Source organism: Podarcis liolepis, assembly GCF_965112155.1.
Source record: "Podarcis liolepis genome assembly, chromosome: 9".
Taxonomy (NCBI): Eukaryota; Metazoa; Chordata; class Lepidosauria; order Squamata; family Lacertidae; genus Podarcis; species Podarcis liolepis.
Genome location: NC_139564.1, coordinates 6,040,593 through 6,057,797, shown reverse-complemented (window position 1 = coordinate 6,057,797; position 17,205 = coordinate 6,040,593).

Genomic DNA, 17,205 nt, shown 5'->3' with positions numbered 1-17,205 from the left:
TTGGAACAATTCCCGCATAACCAGCAAAGGAGCAGAAAAACAGTCTCTTTCGGAGACAAGCGCATCAATTGAGATTTGCAGGTGCATCAACTGAGATCCTCTCTCTCTCTCCTACCGGTCTGTATTCTTCGTGTTCTATGCCTTCTCTCTTTCCTCGCCCAGACCAATTCTGGATGTCTGAGACTGATCTCTTTCCTCCCCGAAGGAAGTTCTGGATATAGGAAGCCGAAGACAAGGTGAGTAGGCAAAGGACGTAGACTGGAAGTGAGGTCTGAGGCATCCTGTTGAGCTTGCAAATCTTGCTCACAGGCTGTCTTCCTCTCCTGGCTTCTGCCTCCTGTATCTGCCTCCTTCCTGGACCACCTGCCTCGTTATATCCTTCGTAGCTCCCCTTTGCATTGATGCAACACTTCTATCATCATGACCTCGATGGAGGCCCCGCCCCTCTCTCTGGCCCCGCCCACTTTCACTCTGGCCCTGCCCCCTCCACTCCCTCCCTCCCTTTGCGTCCTCCTTCTCCTCCTCTGTCACAAGTGCAGCCACCACAAAACAGCCATACTTCCGGAAGCTCAGGAATCCAGAAGAGAAGAAATTTTAAAAAGAATGGGAAATCTTTACAATGTAGATACAAAATCATTGTAAACAGGTCAAAACATTAGCAGGATTTTAAATGCACTTGTTGGGTCTTCATTGCGGGGGGTGGAGAAGGGACTGATTCTTCCTCATTTTCAGCCACCTTAGCTTCTGTGTGCAACGTTACTCCAGGGGATGAGTAACTTGCCTTGCAGAAGGAGGAAAGTCTGGAACGGGGATGTGTTGGCGATCTGAGGTGAGATACCCAGGTAGCGGAAGTTGCCCCCAGTTCCGCTCACCCCACAGAGGCAGCCTAAGGTCCCAATAATTTACTGTTGCAGAAGACAAGGCTTCAGTAAAACAGTTCCAGATGTTGATACATATAGCTTTTGCAGATATATACATACAAGTAGAAAGTACCGTATTTTTCGCCCCATAGGACGCACCGGCCCATAGGAGGCATCAAGTTTTTTTGGGGGGAAATAAAGAAAAAAAATTATTTCCCCCCAGGCGCTTGTGGGGCAGGCAGCGGGGAGAAGCGCTCTTCTCCCCGTCGCCCGCCTTGAGATCAGGTCCGGGGACAGCGGGAAGACGCGCTGCATCTCCCAGCTGTCCCTGGAGCTTGTGGGGCAGGCAGCGGGGAGAAGCGCTCTTCTCCCCGTCGCCCGCCTTCAGATCAGGTCCGGGGACAGCGGGAAGACGCGCTGCGTCTCCCAGCTGTCCCTGGAGCTTGTGGGGCTGGCGGCGGGGTCTCCCCGCCGTCAGCTTCCAAACCACTTCAGGAGACAGCGGGATGGCGGCGTTCCCCCTCCCTCTGTCCCCCGACCTTGTGGGGCTGGCGCTGGGGCTCTCCTGAAGCCTGGAGAGCGAGAGGGGTCGGTGCGCACCGACCCCTCTCGCTCTCCAGGCTTCAGTGAAAGCCTGCATTTGCCCCATAGGATGCACACACATTTCCCCTTCATTTTTGGAGGGGAAAAAGTGCGTCCTATAGGCGAAAAATACGGTATCTCTGCTGCTCCAGCAGTTGAAGACGTAACACAGACTCCAAATCAATACTTCCTTTTTTATTATTATTAAACTTTGTTTAGAGTAGATACAAATTACATTCTAAAATTCAGATACATATATAGACTTACATTACACATAAAGTACAAAGAAGAAAAAGGAAAAAAGAAAATCCATAAGAAGAAAGAAATAGAAAAAAGAAAAAAAAAGAAAAACTACCACATAATTAACTTCCATTCATCTCGGTCTTGGAGTACACATCCTTACGCTGTTTCTGCAGTAATACTGTCATTGACTTAGTACATCGAGGGCATTAATTATCGTCTACTGATAAATTGTTAATTCCCGTGTTTGTCTCAAAATAATTTAAAAATTTAATCCATTCATCTTTATGTTTAACGGTGTTGTTTTGCCTTATTTTTTGTGTTAATCTAGCTAGGTCAATATATTGGTATAACTTCAATTGCCACTCACCAATCGTGGGTACATCGGGAGATTTCCATTTTTGCGCTATAAGGATCCTCGCCGCGGCCATAGCATATTGAACAAAAGTTTGGTCTGATTTTTTAATATCCTCACTAATCATTCCTAGAAGAAACAACTCAGGAACTTTGAGAAAATTATACTTCAAAATTTTCTTCAATTCCTCGTAAATCTGACTCCAGAATTCCTTCACTACATCGCAAGTCCACCAGATATGGAAAAAGGTCCCAACCTTATCTTTACATCTCCAGCAGGTGTTATCTACAGATTTATACATTTTTCCTAACTTTGCTGGGGTCAGATACCAGCGGAACATCATTTTCTCTAGATTTTCACGCAGAGCTGCACACGCTGTAAATTTCATACCTTTCCTCCAGAGTACCTGCCATTTATTATAATCAATATTATGTCCGAGGTCTCTATCCCATTTTATCATTACTCCCTTCACTAAATCCTCTTTAGTATCCCATTCTAATAGTTGTTTATATGTTTTGGATAGGAGTTTATCATTACTCTCTAAGATTTCCAACTGGAATCTTGATTTCTTTTCATTCATCCCCTGTTTCTTATGCTCACTCCACAACGCATTAATCTGGTGAAAATGTAACCATTCTTTTATCTTTCCTTTCAACTCTTCGTAAGGCTTCATCCTCCACCCTTCTTCTGTCTTTACTAAGAGATCCTCATACGTCCATCTTTCACCTGTCATATTTATTTTTTTTATTTTAATAATGTCAACTGGGGAGAGCCACCACGGGGTACCTTTTTCCATCACATTTTTGTACCTATTCCACACTTCCAATAGTGAACCTCTGACTATATGGTTGGTAAAACCTCTATGGACCCCACTTTTCTCCTGCCATAGGTAGGCATGCCACCCAAACCTAATATCAAACCCTTCCAGATCTAATAAGTCTGTATTCCTAAGGGTGGCCCACTCCTTTATCCAACATATACAAGCTGCCTCATAGTAGAGCCTTATATTAGGGACTGCAAAGCCACCCCTCTCTCTTGCATCTGTTAAGTATTTAAATTTTATTCTGGCTCTCTTCCCCTGCCAAATAAACTTGGTCAGGGTTTTTTGCCAGTTCCCAAAGCAGGAGGTGCCTTTTATTATCGGGATATTTTGGAACAGGAACAATAATCTCGGCAAAATACACATCTTAATTGCTGCCATCCTTCCTGTCCAGGAGAGTTGCAGCCTGTGCCAGGTGTCCAGATCTTTTTTGATTTCATGCCAAACCTTGTTATAATTATCTTCAACCAAGTTTATATTTTTCGGTGATAACCAAATTCCCAGGTACTTTACTTTATTCACGATTTTAATCCCGATCCTTTTCTCCAGCTGGTTTTTATCCTGGTCGTCCATATTCTTTACTAATATTTTTGTTTTCTTCCTGTTTAATCTGAATCCTGACAGTCTGCCAAATTCCTCCAATAATTCTACCACCTTACCTGCACTGTCCACTGGATTCTCCAGGGACAGGACCAGGTCGTCGGCATACGCCTTTAGCTTAAATTCTTTCTTCCCAATTCTTATTCCCCTCACATTTGTTGTCTCTCTTATTCTATTTGCGATCACCTCTAGTACGACTATAAATAGCAAGGGGGACAATGGGCAGCCCTGCCTTGTACCTTTCATGATCTTAAAGGGTTTGGACAAATTATTATTTATAATCAACCTGGCCTGTTGTTCAGAATATATTGCCTTAATACCTTTCATATATGGGCCTTCTATGCCTGCCTTAACCATACATTGTATTAGGAAGTCCCAGGAGACATTATCAAAAGCTTTTTCAGCGTCTATGAAGATTAATGCAGCTGGGATGTCAATTCTCAGATCCAGATACTCAATGATATCTAGTATATGGCGGACATTATCTTTCTGGTGTCTATTAGGGAGGAATCCCGCTTGATCTTTATGTATATATCTCATTAGAAGCTTCTTAAGTCTACTGGCCATAATATCAGCGAAGATCTTATAATCACTATTAAGCAATGAGATTGGCCTATAATTTTTTATGTCTGTTTTTTCAGTTTCTGTTTTTGGAATCAAGGTTATATATGCCTCTTTCCAGGATCCGGGAATCTTCCCTCCCTGGAAAATGTTATTTATGACATCTCTTAGCACCGGCGCTAAGTATTCCCCTAACATTTTATAATATTTTGAGGACAAACCATCCGGCCCAGGGGCCTTTCCACTCTTCATCTTACTAATAGCCTCTTTAACTTCGTTTATTGTTACCTCCTTATTCAAATAAACACTATCCTCTTCTGTTATATATTTCCTTCCACCTTGATCCAAATAATTTTTAATTTCTACGCTGCCTTCCTCCCCTTTTTTATACAACTTTTCGAAAAATTGAATAAACTTTTTTTCTATTTCGTCTGGATCTTCTATGATGTTATCCTCCATTATTATTTTATTTATCACGCTTTGTTTCTTTCTTTTTCTTAGCTGCCACGAGAGTAGCTTCCCCATTTTATTCGCAGATTCAAAATACCTCTGCTTCATAAATTTAATTGTCCAATCTATATCTTGATTTAATATCGCTGAATATTGAGACTGCGACACTTTGGAGGTTCAGATAGACTCCTCATCTTTCGGATTTATAGTCAATTTTCTCTCACAAATTCTCAATTTATTGAGGATCTCCTCTTTTCTTTGTTCCCTTAATTTCCTCCTATAATTGTTTTGTTGTATTAAGAGTCCCCTTAAGACCGCTTTACTGGCGTCCCATACAATATCAATAGTGACTTCCTTATTCAAATTTAGCTCCAGGTATTCCTTCAGAGTATTTTTAACTTTTTCTTTCACCTCATCATTTTCAAGTAAGCTCTCTTTCATCCTCCATCTATACTGTCCCTTTACTACATTTTTTATTTCCATAGCCAGGGCACAATGATCGGAAAGTGTCCTAGGTTGAATTTCACATCTCTTTACTCTCAACGAGAGTTCTCTTGTCAACCAGATCTGGTCGATTCTTCCCCAGCTCTGATGGGGTTCAGAATAATGAGTAAACTGTTTGGTGGTGGGGTTTTTGTGCCTCCAAATGTCAACTAGATCTAAATTTTCCTCCATATCATTAAAGGATTTCGGCAATTTTCCCCTATTCAATTTCCCCTTCTTTTCACTCCTATCCATATCCGGTGCTGGGACTCCATTCATATCCCCGAGCAAGATTAATTTCTGCGCATCTAGTTCTAATAATATATTTTCAAGTTTCTCAAAAAATTCTGCTCTGTTAGTATTCGGGGCATAAACAGTCACCACATTAATTCCCCCCCCCCCGGAAATTTAATTGGACCCCTAGAATTCTTCCTTCCTCGTCTTTACATATCTGAACGGGCTCCCACTTCTCTTTAACATATATCACAACACCCTTTTTTTTATTTACCTCAGAATTAATAAACTCTACTCCCAGTTTTTTATTCACCAGAATATGTTTATGTTTCTTAGCAATGTGAGTTTCCTGAAAGCAGATTACGTCATAGTTCTTATTTTTCAAAACTTTCTCAATTTTATTCCTTTTCACTTTCTCATTTAACCCATTCACATTCCAGGATAAAAACTTTAATGTGTGTGTTATTGCTTTCCTTTTTCAGTTACTGTACCTCTGACCGGGGTCCCGAACTATAATCTACCGCCTTTGTTTCCTGAGAGCTCCCCCTCTTCTGCCGTCTCAACTCCCACTACGGCCTCGTCATCTTCTTCATCTGTTTCCGCTACCCTCGCCTCCTTCCCCCCCACGCCCTCCTGTCTGTTCCCTGTCTCCCCCTCTACCCCCTCCTCTCTGGCCCCATATCTATTCTCTACCTTTCCCAGATCTTTTTCGTATCTTCTCAAGAATTTCTCCACCTCCTGTATGTCCATCAATCTAAATTTTTTATCTTTATAGAAAAAAGCAATCCCTTCAGGGAACTCCCATCTAAATTGGATCCCATTTCTCTTCAGAACGGCTACCACTTGTTTGTACCCCTCTCTTTTGCGTAATAACCTAACCGGTATTTCTTTGTATATAATAATAGGTCTTCCATCAATTCTTAATCTGTTATGGTAGCTCTTCTTTAAAATTAAATTTTTCATTTCCAGAGAGTTAAAGATTACCAAACAATCCCCCAAGAATTTGTTAGTTTTTAAATGTTTGGGCCTTGCCATCCTAAAAACATTTTCTATTGTCAATGCCATCTCTTCCTCACTCAAACCTAGCCAACTGGAGAGTTCTTTAATCATTTTCCCTCTTATATCTTCATTTCTTTCCTCTAGTACTCCCCTGAATTTCAAATGGAGCTGTTTTTGCTGCATTTCTGCCATGGCTAGGTTATCCCAAATCCTATCTTGTGAGTTGCTTAGCTCTCTTAACTCTTCTTTTACCTTCATTGTCTCTTTTTTTTGTTCCCTCATCTCTTTCTGCATCCTTTTGTTGGATTCTTCAATCAGCTTGGACTTAACAGAGAGGTCTTGAATTTTAATTGAGAGTTCTCCAACTGCTCCTTCTATCTTTTTATCAATCCTCTCCTGCACCTCCCCTAATTTATTTTCCATATATAATACATTTAGCTTAAATTCCTCCTTTATTTTGGCCCATAGATTGTCTAGGTCTTTAATTTCTTCCTGACGGGACAGCTTCCTTTCCCCTGGAGTCCCGCCCCCTTTCTTCCAGTCCTTTCCATCCTTTCCCATCATGATCAAAACCCTTCCCCCCCAAAATCCCTTCGCCACAAATTTCCTTTCCCTTTAGAACCCCCCACTACCAACAATTATAAGCAAAAAACAGGGCGGGGTTCCAATCAAATTTAACCAGTCCTTTCGTAGCGGTGTCCCAGCGTCGTCTCCAAACGTAACCTCCAAACACCCCAAAGCGAAATTTCTGTGGTAAGTCCAAAAGAAGGTACCAGCAGGGGGGAAGCGGGGAAGGCACCACCCAATATCTTGGCTTTCTCTCTTACTTCACTCTCGCCGAGTCAAGTTCCTCCGCCAATCTTAAGTCCCAGGAACAATGAAAGTTGACTGCCCGTAGTCAGGCCTTAATGACGTGTTGTCCAATTAGGTCCAATTAAGGGTTTCTTTTCTGCATACTACCTACATACATACTACATACTACAGTCCAAATCATGGGGTATGCACAGTTCTTTCCAAACTGCGTCGAGCCGCGCAGCCTCTACTTTATTTCCCCGTGGCCCGGATCTAACCACAGGAGTCCTCTCAAAAAGAAAAAAGGAAGGCGGGGGAGAAACGGGAGGGGGCGGCAAAGGAGAAGTCTTTGAAATTTTTGAAGTCCTCTCACTTTAATCCTTTCTCTCTCTTCTTAGCTGCAGTTCTTGCTGCCGCCTCAACACACGCTCTCCGTTCCTTCCAGAGAAGGCAAAGGGGGCATCCAAAGTCTTAGTTATAAGCTATAGGAACATGGGGTAGCCTATATATCATAGAAGCGCAAAACTGCTTGAGCCGCATAAAGACAAAGCGTGGCTTGGTCCGCATAGGCAGCACAAAAAACAAACAAACAAAGACAGCCAAACTCACCAAGTTTCGATTAGTCCTCGATATCCACTAATATTTTATAAGCTCTTAAATCATTATAGTCAAATAGTTCTCAGTCTCAATCTAAGTCACACTCACACCAGCAGACTTTCCAGGACTTCCTCATACCGTCGACTTTCCCTCTGCGTCGTCATAAATCCGCGACCGAATGAACTCCCGAACACAAATCAAAGGAAACAACCAGGCACCTCCCAGCTTCACCACTGGTCTTGCGCTTTTAAAAATACGTTTTATATAAAAAAAACGCTAAAAGAGAAAACGCTGAGGGCCCCGTTCTTGTCTTTAGGAGGCCCGCCGCTTTAACCAGCAGGAGCTCCAGGCGTCACCCTGCAGAGTCGGTAAACTCCCAAAACGCGCTAGCGGCCCTTCGTCCTCTCGTCTTCACAACAATCGGCTCCGAGAGACGGCACAGCCGCTTCCACGCTGCAAGGTACCCCTCTTAAGGTTTTTGGAGGTGCGCGACGCCCTCGCGTCTTCCCCCAAGCCTCCGCAGAGCCTCGAGAAAACTCGGAGCGAGTTCTCCGTGCTTCCTCGCTGGTTGCGACCGGAACCGGAAGTCGATGTATAGCAGTCTTAACAACTGCTTGATGGAATAATTGCTGGAAGTGATTCTCCAAATCAATACTTCCGACCAGACCCCCTCACTTCACAAGCCTGACCCCAACACGCAGCACAAGACTCCGGACACAATGAGGTGATGTGCCAGAATCACTTATATGGGTGGCATTGGGCTGTTGCCATAGCAACTGGCTTGGCTGACCATGCGCCTGTTGGCCTATCTCAGTCTTGGGGTTATTTACACTCATGAAGGAAATTAAACCCAACAAAACAGACGACCTCTGCTCTTTATTCCTGCTGGCATGTAACAGGGAAAGTGTTTTTGAAACTGAATTTCAGTGGTACCTTGGTTCTTAAACGCCTTGGTACTCAAACGACTTGGAACCCAAACACTGCAAACCTGGAAGTAAATGTCGAAGATTCTCCATTTTGAGTGTTATGCTTCTGATTTGAGTGTCACACTTCCGTTTTGACTCTTACGCTGATGTCTGTCTGTTTTTGCTATATATTTTTCGTTTTTGCGGCTCTTTTTTGTTTTGTTTTTGTGACTGTGTGGAACCCAGTTCAGCTACTGATTGATTGATTGTGTGACTGCAGTGAATTGTTTATTGCTTTCATTTTATGGATCAATGGTCTCATTAGATAGTAAAAATCATGTTAAATTGCTGTTTTAGGGGTTGTTTTTAAAAGTTTATGGAATGGATTAATCCATTTTGCATTAGTTTCTATGGGAAAACAATCCCTCTGGAATGGACTTGCGGAACGGATTAAGTTTGAGAACCAAGGTAGCACTGTATCAGTATCAACAAGCAGGCAGTCATGTAAGAATAAGCCCTGCAACTAAGTTGGTGCCAAACGTCTTGCTCTGCTTTCCTTTGGACCACATCAGCAAGGCTGAGAGGGGGTCCTGTCATCTGGGCAGGGTCATTATCCGCCCTGCCCAGGTTTGCACCCCAAGGAGGTCATTTCAGTGCTGCGAAGGTAGAAGCACACTCCATTGTCTCGAAAGACAGACAGATGCCAACCACTAAAATTTAATAGCTACAGAATCTTCTTCCTTGCTTTGTAGAGCAATTGCTTGTCCATATCAGATTTGTATGGTTCCACAGAGCAGAACCAGTAAAACCTAATAGGTACAGAATCTTCTTCCTTGCTGCCTATAGCAATTGCTTGTCCGTATCAGATTTGTATGGTTCCACAGAGCAGAACCAGTAAAATTTTATAGGTACAGAATCTCTTTCCTTGCTGCATATAGCAATTGCTAGTCCGTATCAGATTTGTATGGTTCCACAGAGCAGAAAGGAGGAGGTGTACCTCACAGTGGAACATACCCGTGTCTGGATATCCCCATAGGCAGTGGCGTAGCGTGGGTTGTCAGCACCCGGGGCAAGGCAAGTAATTTGCGCCACTGCCAGGTAGGCGCAGAGAGCTGCAAGTGCGAGCGCACCCCCCCAGATGTTGCGCCCAGTGTGGCCGGCACCCCCACGCTACACCACTGCCCATAGGCCCTCCCTGCCACACACAAAGAAGAGAGATGTCTGACAACTGACCCCCTTGAGATATCCAGTGCCTAGCTCCCCAATTGCAATTTAGTGGCAGAGGTTGCTTCTTCTCAGATGAACCCCCACCCAACCCCTGCAGTGTGGTCCCCCAAAGAAGACATTTCCCAGACCTGACACCAGCAGGGAATGACCTTAGGCACCTGGCATTAATATGCAATTTTGTGCTGACTTCCGGTTGGTCTCCCGGTATGGCAGCCGGGAGCTGTTTCAGCTGAAAGAGCCCCAGTGCTTTGAAGAAGGGCGAGACCACGAGAGCATCGTGGTTCCCCCAAAAAACCTCTCAGAGGGCCCATGGCTGCCCGGGCAGATTAGCATGGCAGATTCTGTGGAACGCACTCCCATCAGATGTCAAGAAAATAAACAACTATCCGACTTTTAGAAGACATCTGAAGGCAGCCTTGTTAGGGAAGTTTTTAATGTTTGATGTATTTATTGTCAGTATTTTCACTGCCAACTATTGCAAAGGGTCACATGATCCAATGTTTACATTTCTTACCACTGTATGTATATGGGCGGAAGTCAAATCGACAACTTTTGCTCTTTGTTCTCTCTCCAGACAGAGAGGATGTGTGAGAAGATGCTCTCACAGCACGCCATTATTCTTTCGGTTTGTTTGTTTTCTTTGCTGTAAGTAAAATACTTAATGCTACATTTCCTGCACAATCTTGGTTTTGCTGACTCTGCTAATGTGTGCACATATCTTTCGGATGTGTGTCGCTGCTGTGTATGGTACTCAGAGAACAAGGGGAGCGTCCTGTGATCTGTTATCGGATATGGGTCCAGAATTGTGTGATTTATGGCGACATTATGGAAAGTGGGTCAAGTCCAGCTGCTAATTAGGCATGTCTGTCTGTTTTGCTGCTAGTTTGCCGATTAGCCTGAAAGAGAAGTGCTTTGCCAGTCATAAATATCTGCTGTTGTGGGCTGCATTTGCTGGCTGAAGAGAATGGCAGAGATGGCTGCAACCCAGGGTGGAAACAAGGCTTTCACATTTCCTTGCCTAGATTCGACGAACTACGCCACATGGAGCTTTCGAATGGAGAGTCTGCTGCTGCATGAGAGGCTATGGCATGTCGTGTCATAGGGGATGAAGACTTTGCTTCATGATACCAACTTGCCAGACCGTTTTTGGGAAGAAGCTTTAAACTGTTTTGTTTATTGCTACAATCGCAGGTTCTCATCAGACATAGGCTGCACTCCTTATGAAAAGTTGTTCCAGAAAAAGCCTTTCATCAAACACCTCAAAATTTTTTGTTCAGATGTCTGGGTTCATACACCTCAGGACAACAAGTTGAGCAAACGAGGTTTGCATGGTATATTTCTTGGTTATGAGAAAGGTGCTTATTGTGTGTTAATGTCTGATACCAAAACAATAAGGTTGACTAGGAGTATTGAATGCAATGCAAAATGGGACACTGTAGGGATTTTTCAGTGTCACCCTGCTTCTGATGATACAGGTCATGCATCTGATGTTGATGGTGAAGGTTATGGTGATGATGATGGTGCTGCTGCAGAGTCTGGTAGTGATACAGACACAGCCAATTACAAAAGCACCAAAACATCTTTCAGATCATCTGATGAGTCTGATACTGAATCAGAGGTACCCCTTTTCACTACAGGATAGTGTTCTCTAAAGAAGGAAAGACCTGGTCCTGAGGATTTACGTATCATACACAGGAGCGAAAGAGCCACTAAAGCTAAACCTCCTAAAAGGTATGCTGATGAGTACGCTAACACGGCTATTGCTAGCTTGGAAAATTTCCAAGAGGTTCAAGGTTTGTCCTCAGAGGATGCTGAGCCTTGGCTTAATGCCATGAAGGCTGAACTTGATTCCTTCAAGAAGAACAATACTTGGGAATTGGTTCCAATGCAACCTTCCATGACGTTAATTGATAGTCGTTGGGTCTTTAAGGCCAAGACTGACCAACATGGAAAGGTAGTTCAGCACAAGGCAAGACTAGTTGCTCGTGGTTTTTCACAGATTCCAGATCAAGATTACCATGAGACCTATTCACCAACTGTGAAATTTGAAAGCATAAGGTTAATGCTTAAAATGGCTGCTGAAGAGAAATTGAACGTTTCTCATCATGATGTCAACACAGCTTTTTTGTACGGTGAATTGGCTGAAAATATTTACATGCTACTCCCTGATGGGAATGCTGTGCAGTCTTAAGAAATCCCTCTATAGACTCAAACAGAGTGCCCGTTGTTGGCACTCGAAATTGACAGAAGTATCATTTTCTTTGGGTTTTCATCAAGGCAAAGCTGACCCATGTGTATTTGTCAAAGAGGGTAATCAACACAAGCTGTATTGTATCTGTTTTGTTGATGATGTCCTATTCCTATGGAAGGATGAAGCCATGTACTAAACCACCTTAGCTAAATTACAGGAGCACTTTGACATGAAAGATCTTGGTGAGGTAACCAATTATCTCTCTCTTGAGATAGAACGAAACCAGGAAGGTGATATTCTGATACACCAGACAAAGAAAATCTATGATGTAATAACTAAGCTGAATTTGGTTGAAGCTAATGCTGTTTTCAGCCTGATAATGCTGAAGATACCTTTTCTGATGGTACTTTGTTCTGAAGTGTTTTAGGAAAACTGAGTTTCATTGCCAGATGTAGAAGACCAGACATTGCAGTCAGTGTGAATCTGTTAAGCAGACATGCTACCAAGCCCACTGTTAAAGATTGGAAGGTGTTAAAACACATTGCTCACTACCTGAAAGGTACTATATGCATTACAGACTGAGATTTACTAATCAGAAGTCTGGAGGGCTTGAAATATATGCTGATACAAGTTTTGGAAGTGACCCCATAGATTATAAAAGCACGTCTGGTGTGTGCTATATATACAAGTGTTTATTTGACTGGTCATGCAAGAAGCAAACAACTGTAAGTTTAAATTCCTGTGAAGCTGAACTTAAAGCTCTGGTGTATTCACTCGTGGATGTTGAGTGGTTGTTACAATCATGTAAAGACAGGATTGAATGTGTCTTGTTCTATACAGGTTTATCAGGATAACAAATCTTGCTTGGCTTTGCTAAATTCTGAAGGTTGCAAGCAAAGAAACTTGCAAATCAAGTTATTTCATGCAAGAGACTGCATCAAGAGAGGATTGATAAATGTATCCTATATGCCAGGAAAAGAAATTCCTGCTGATCTCTTTTCAAAGGTTGTTAACAAGGAACAACTAAATGTGTTTGTACATATGTTGCAATTGTGCTAAATGCAATAGTTGCATGAAATAAGGGGAGGATGTCAGTATTTTCACTGCCAACTATAGCAAAGGGTCACATGATCCAATGTTTCAATTTCTTACCACTGTGTGTATGTGGACGGAAGTCAAGACGACTTGTTTTTGATGACTCTGCTAATGTGTGCACATATCTTTCGGATGTGTGTCGCTGCTATGTACTGGACTCCGAGAAAAAAGGGGAGCACCCAGTGATCTGTTATTTATTGTGTTTTTAATATTCTATTGGGAGCCACCCAGAGTGGCTGGGGGAACCCAGCCAGATGGGCGGGGTATGTATGTATGTACGTAGCGTGTGGCGCTGTGGGTTAAACCACAGAACCTAGGACTTGCCGATCAGAAGGTCGATGGTTTGAATCCCCGCGATGGGGATGGTACATGACACCAGTCAAGCTTGCAAAAATCTATCATTTGCCCGATAATAAATCTTGGAAATGTAAAGAAACTGAAGGTACATTCGTTCACCTTTGGTGGACCTGCCCAAAGATTAAGGCCTTCTGGGAAATGATATATAATGAATTGAAAAGGTATTTAAATATACCTTCCTGAAGAAACCAGAGGCCTTTCTCCTGGGCATTGTCGGCCAATTGGTGCCAAAGAAGGATAGAACTTTTTTCATGTATGCAACTACAGCAGCAAGAATACTCATCGCAAAGTATTGGAAGACACAAGATCTACCCACCCTGGAAGAATGGCAGATGAAGGTGATTGACTATATGGAATTAGCAGAAATGACTGGCAGAATCCGTGACCAGGGAGAAGAGTCGGTGGAAGAAGATTGGAAGAAATTTAAAGAATACTTGCAGAAATACTGTAAAATTAAGGAATGCTAAAATGATGTCGGATGGAAAATAAGAGGTATTGGTAAAAAGTTTTGTTTTAAGAATATGCAAGTATGGACTGGTAACGGTTAAAAATATATATTTATAATAGGTCAAGATACTGAGTTATGACAAATGACAGAGGGCAAGGATTTGCTGAAAGGATTTTTTAAATGGGAATACAAAAGGGGAGGTGTGAGGAGGTCAAAGAATTAAGGAAATGAGACCAAGGATTATTGAAAGATGGAGTTAATTTTAAACTTTTTCTGTTTTCCTTTTTCTATTTAGCTATCATGGTCCCCCCCCCTTTTATATATTTTTTCCATGTGTGTTTTTTCTTTAGCTTGATAACTTTTTTTTATTTTGTATTTCTGTAAACCTTATTGTGTAATGTTTGTGTCTTAAACCTTAATGTTATTGTGTATGTTTGTGTCTTAAACCTTAATAAATATTTTATATATAAAAAAGAAACTTTCCCCAAAACGTCTAGCTATATATACATTATTTACACAATGGGCCCCGCGTGATTGGCTAATTCCGGGCTGCTCCTGTAGGCCAATCAGGTTGCTGATTCACTTCCACCTGGAGTTGGATTGGGTGGCTCCTGCGGACCAGTCAGACTGCTGCATTCTGGATCCTATTGTTCTAGGATTCAGCACAGTACACAACACATCTGAAAGTGGAACCAGAGCAGCACACAGAAACACCGTTTACCTTCCCGCCAGAGCGGTACCTATTTGTCTACTTGCACTTTGACGTGCTTTCGAACTGCTAGGTTGGCAGGAACAGGGACTGAGCAACGGGAGCTCACCCCGTCATTGTGCGGATTCGAACCGCTGACCTTCTGATCAGCAAGCCCTAGGCTCTGTGGTTTAACCACAGCGCCACCCGCGCCCCTAGGTACAACACTATATAGAATGCTATACAATCAGGCAATGCCCATTCCCAAAGCCAAGCTCCTTCTATTACATTTACTGTACTCAGAAGGAATTCTGATGAGCAGCGTTCCCCTGCAATCTGAATTAGAAGTTTCCTTCTTGTGACTTCTGCTTCTAATTGCTTCCTAATTGCAGGCTTCTGCTTCCAAAGTGCCTCTAATTTTATCTTAATTGCAAGGGGCAGCTGAAGCATTACCGTATTTTTCACTCCATAGGGCGCACCGAAGCATAGTGCACACCTAGTTTTTAGGGGGGGAAATAAAGGGAAAAAAATATTTCCCCCCCCCCCAGCCCCAAAGAGCAAAGAAGCCAAGACAGCGAGCGGGATCCATCCCACTGGCTGTCTTGGCTTCCTCTTTAGCTGTGCGCAACCTCTCCAGCCGGGAGAGGCTGTGCGCGGCTTTGGCAGAAGCCAAGACAGTGAGCGGGATGGATCCCACTCGCTGTCTTGGCTTGGTTTTTAGCCGCGGGGATGGGGCGGGGGAAGCCCAAGCTTCCCCAGACCCCAGAACAAGTCTGGGAGCGGCGGCAAGGTTGCGTGCAGCCTTGCTGCCGCTCCCGGGGCTTGCGGGGCTGGGGGCGCGCTCCTAAGGCTTGTGGGTAGCTGCCTGAAGCCCGGGGAGTGCAGCAGGAGTTGGCGCTGCGCTCCCCGGACTTCAGGCTGCAGGCTGCTATCCGCAAGCCTTTGGAGTGCGGAGGGAACTCCTGCTGCGCTCCGAAGGCTTGCGGATAGCTGACTGAAGCCTGGAGAGTGAGAGGGGTCGGTGCTCATCGACCCCTCTCACTCTCCAGGCTTCAGCGAAAGCAAGGCGAAACTTCCGGAACACAGAGGTAGAGCTCCCTCTGCGCTTAGGAGGCTTGCCGTTGCTATCACTGAAGCCAGGGAGCCTGCATTCGCTCCATAGGACACACACACATTTCCCCTTCATTTTTGGAGGGGGAAAAGTGCGTCCTATAGAGCAAAAAATACGGTACATACAAATTGTCTTCTTCTTCCCTGAAAGGGGAAGGAACTTTTTACTGGCTTTCTCTCATCATGGTTTTCTTTCTTCCCTCTACAGCAAAATAATTGCACTCTATTATTCTGACCAACTAAAGCAGGCTAAATTCACTACCAGTGTGGATTTGTGTCCAGAACATAGCTGCAATAAAACACCAGCGTTAAGGGGCCCAAAGTATCCCCACTATGTATTTGAAAATATCAAGCGTTTCCCTGCATATATGACACAGGACAAAACATGCAACACAATGCAATAAAAGACTTTTATTATTTGCTGTGTGTTTACATGTCCGTCTCCAAATTTTTATTTTTTCTTTACGCTATTTAGGATATTCTTTGGATTCTTCTTTTTCTGAGGGCGTTCTGAAATATAGCTTGGAGAACCGATGTTCTAGGGGCTGCCTCCCCGCAGACTTCAGGGACGCACGCATTCCGCATCTTCGGTGCAGCTCTCTGTGGAAGAAAAGAGTAAACAAATATGAATTTTTCTGTGCTTTAATCTTCTGCCAAGCCTTTTGGGCTGGTCACAAAGTCTCCCCTGGTATTCTTGCAGTGAAGCTGGTAAACTGTGGCCTAGAGGATGTGAACTGTTAGGTGGATTTGTAGCTGTTTGACTAACTGAGGCCCAAAAGGACTCCCCTATGGTTCCTCCCAATCCTGGGAGAAAAGGACAAGTGGGGTGTCCCACATTGTAACAGGGAAAGTGTTTTTGAAAATGAATTTCAGTGGTACCTTGGTTCTTAAACGCCTTGGTACTCAAACGACTTGGAACCCAAACACTGCAAACCTGGAAGTAAATGTCGAAGATTCTCCATTTTGAGTGTTATGCTTCTGATTTGAGTGTCACACTTCCGTTTTGACTCTTACGCTGATGTCTGTCTATTTTTGCTATATATTTTTCGTTTTTGCGGCTCTTTTTTGTTTTGTTTTTGTGACTGTGTGGAACCCAGTTCAGCTACTGATTGATTGATTGTGTGACTGCAGTACATTGTTTATTGCTTTCATTTTATGGATCAATTGTCTCGTTGTTTTAGAGGTTTTTTAAAAAAAGTTTCTGGAATGGATTAATCCATTTTGCATTAGTTTCTATGGGAAAACAATCCCTCTGGAATGGACTTCCGGAATGGATTAAGTTTGAGAACCAAGGTAGCACTGTATCGGTATCAACAAGCAGGCAGTCATGTAAGAATAAGCCCTGCAACTAAGTTGGTGCCAAACGTCTTGCTCTGCTTTCCTTTGGACCACATCAGCAAGGCTGAGAGGGGGTCTTGTCATCTGGGCAGGGTCATTATCCACCCTGCCCAGGTTTGCACCCCAAGGAGGTCATTTCAGTGCTGCGAAGGTAGAGACACACTCCATTGTCTCGAAAGACAGACAGATGCCAACCACTAAAATTTAATAGCTACAGAATCTCTTTCCTTGCTTTGTAGAGCAATTGCTTGCCCATATCAGATTTGTATGGTT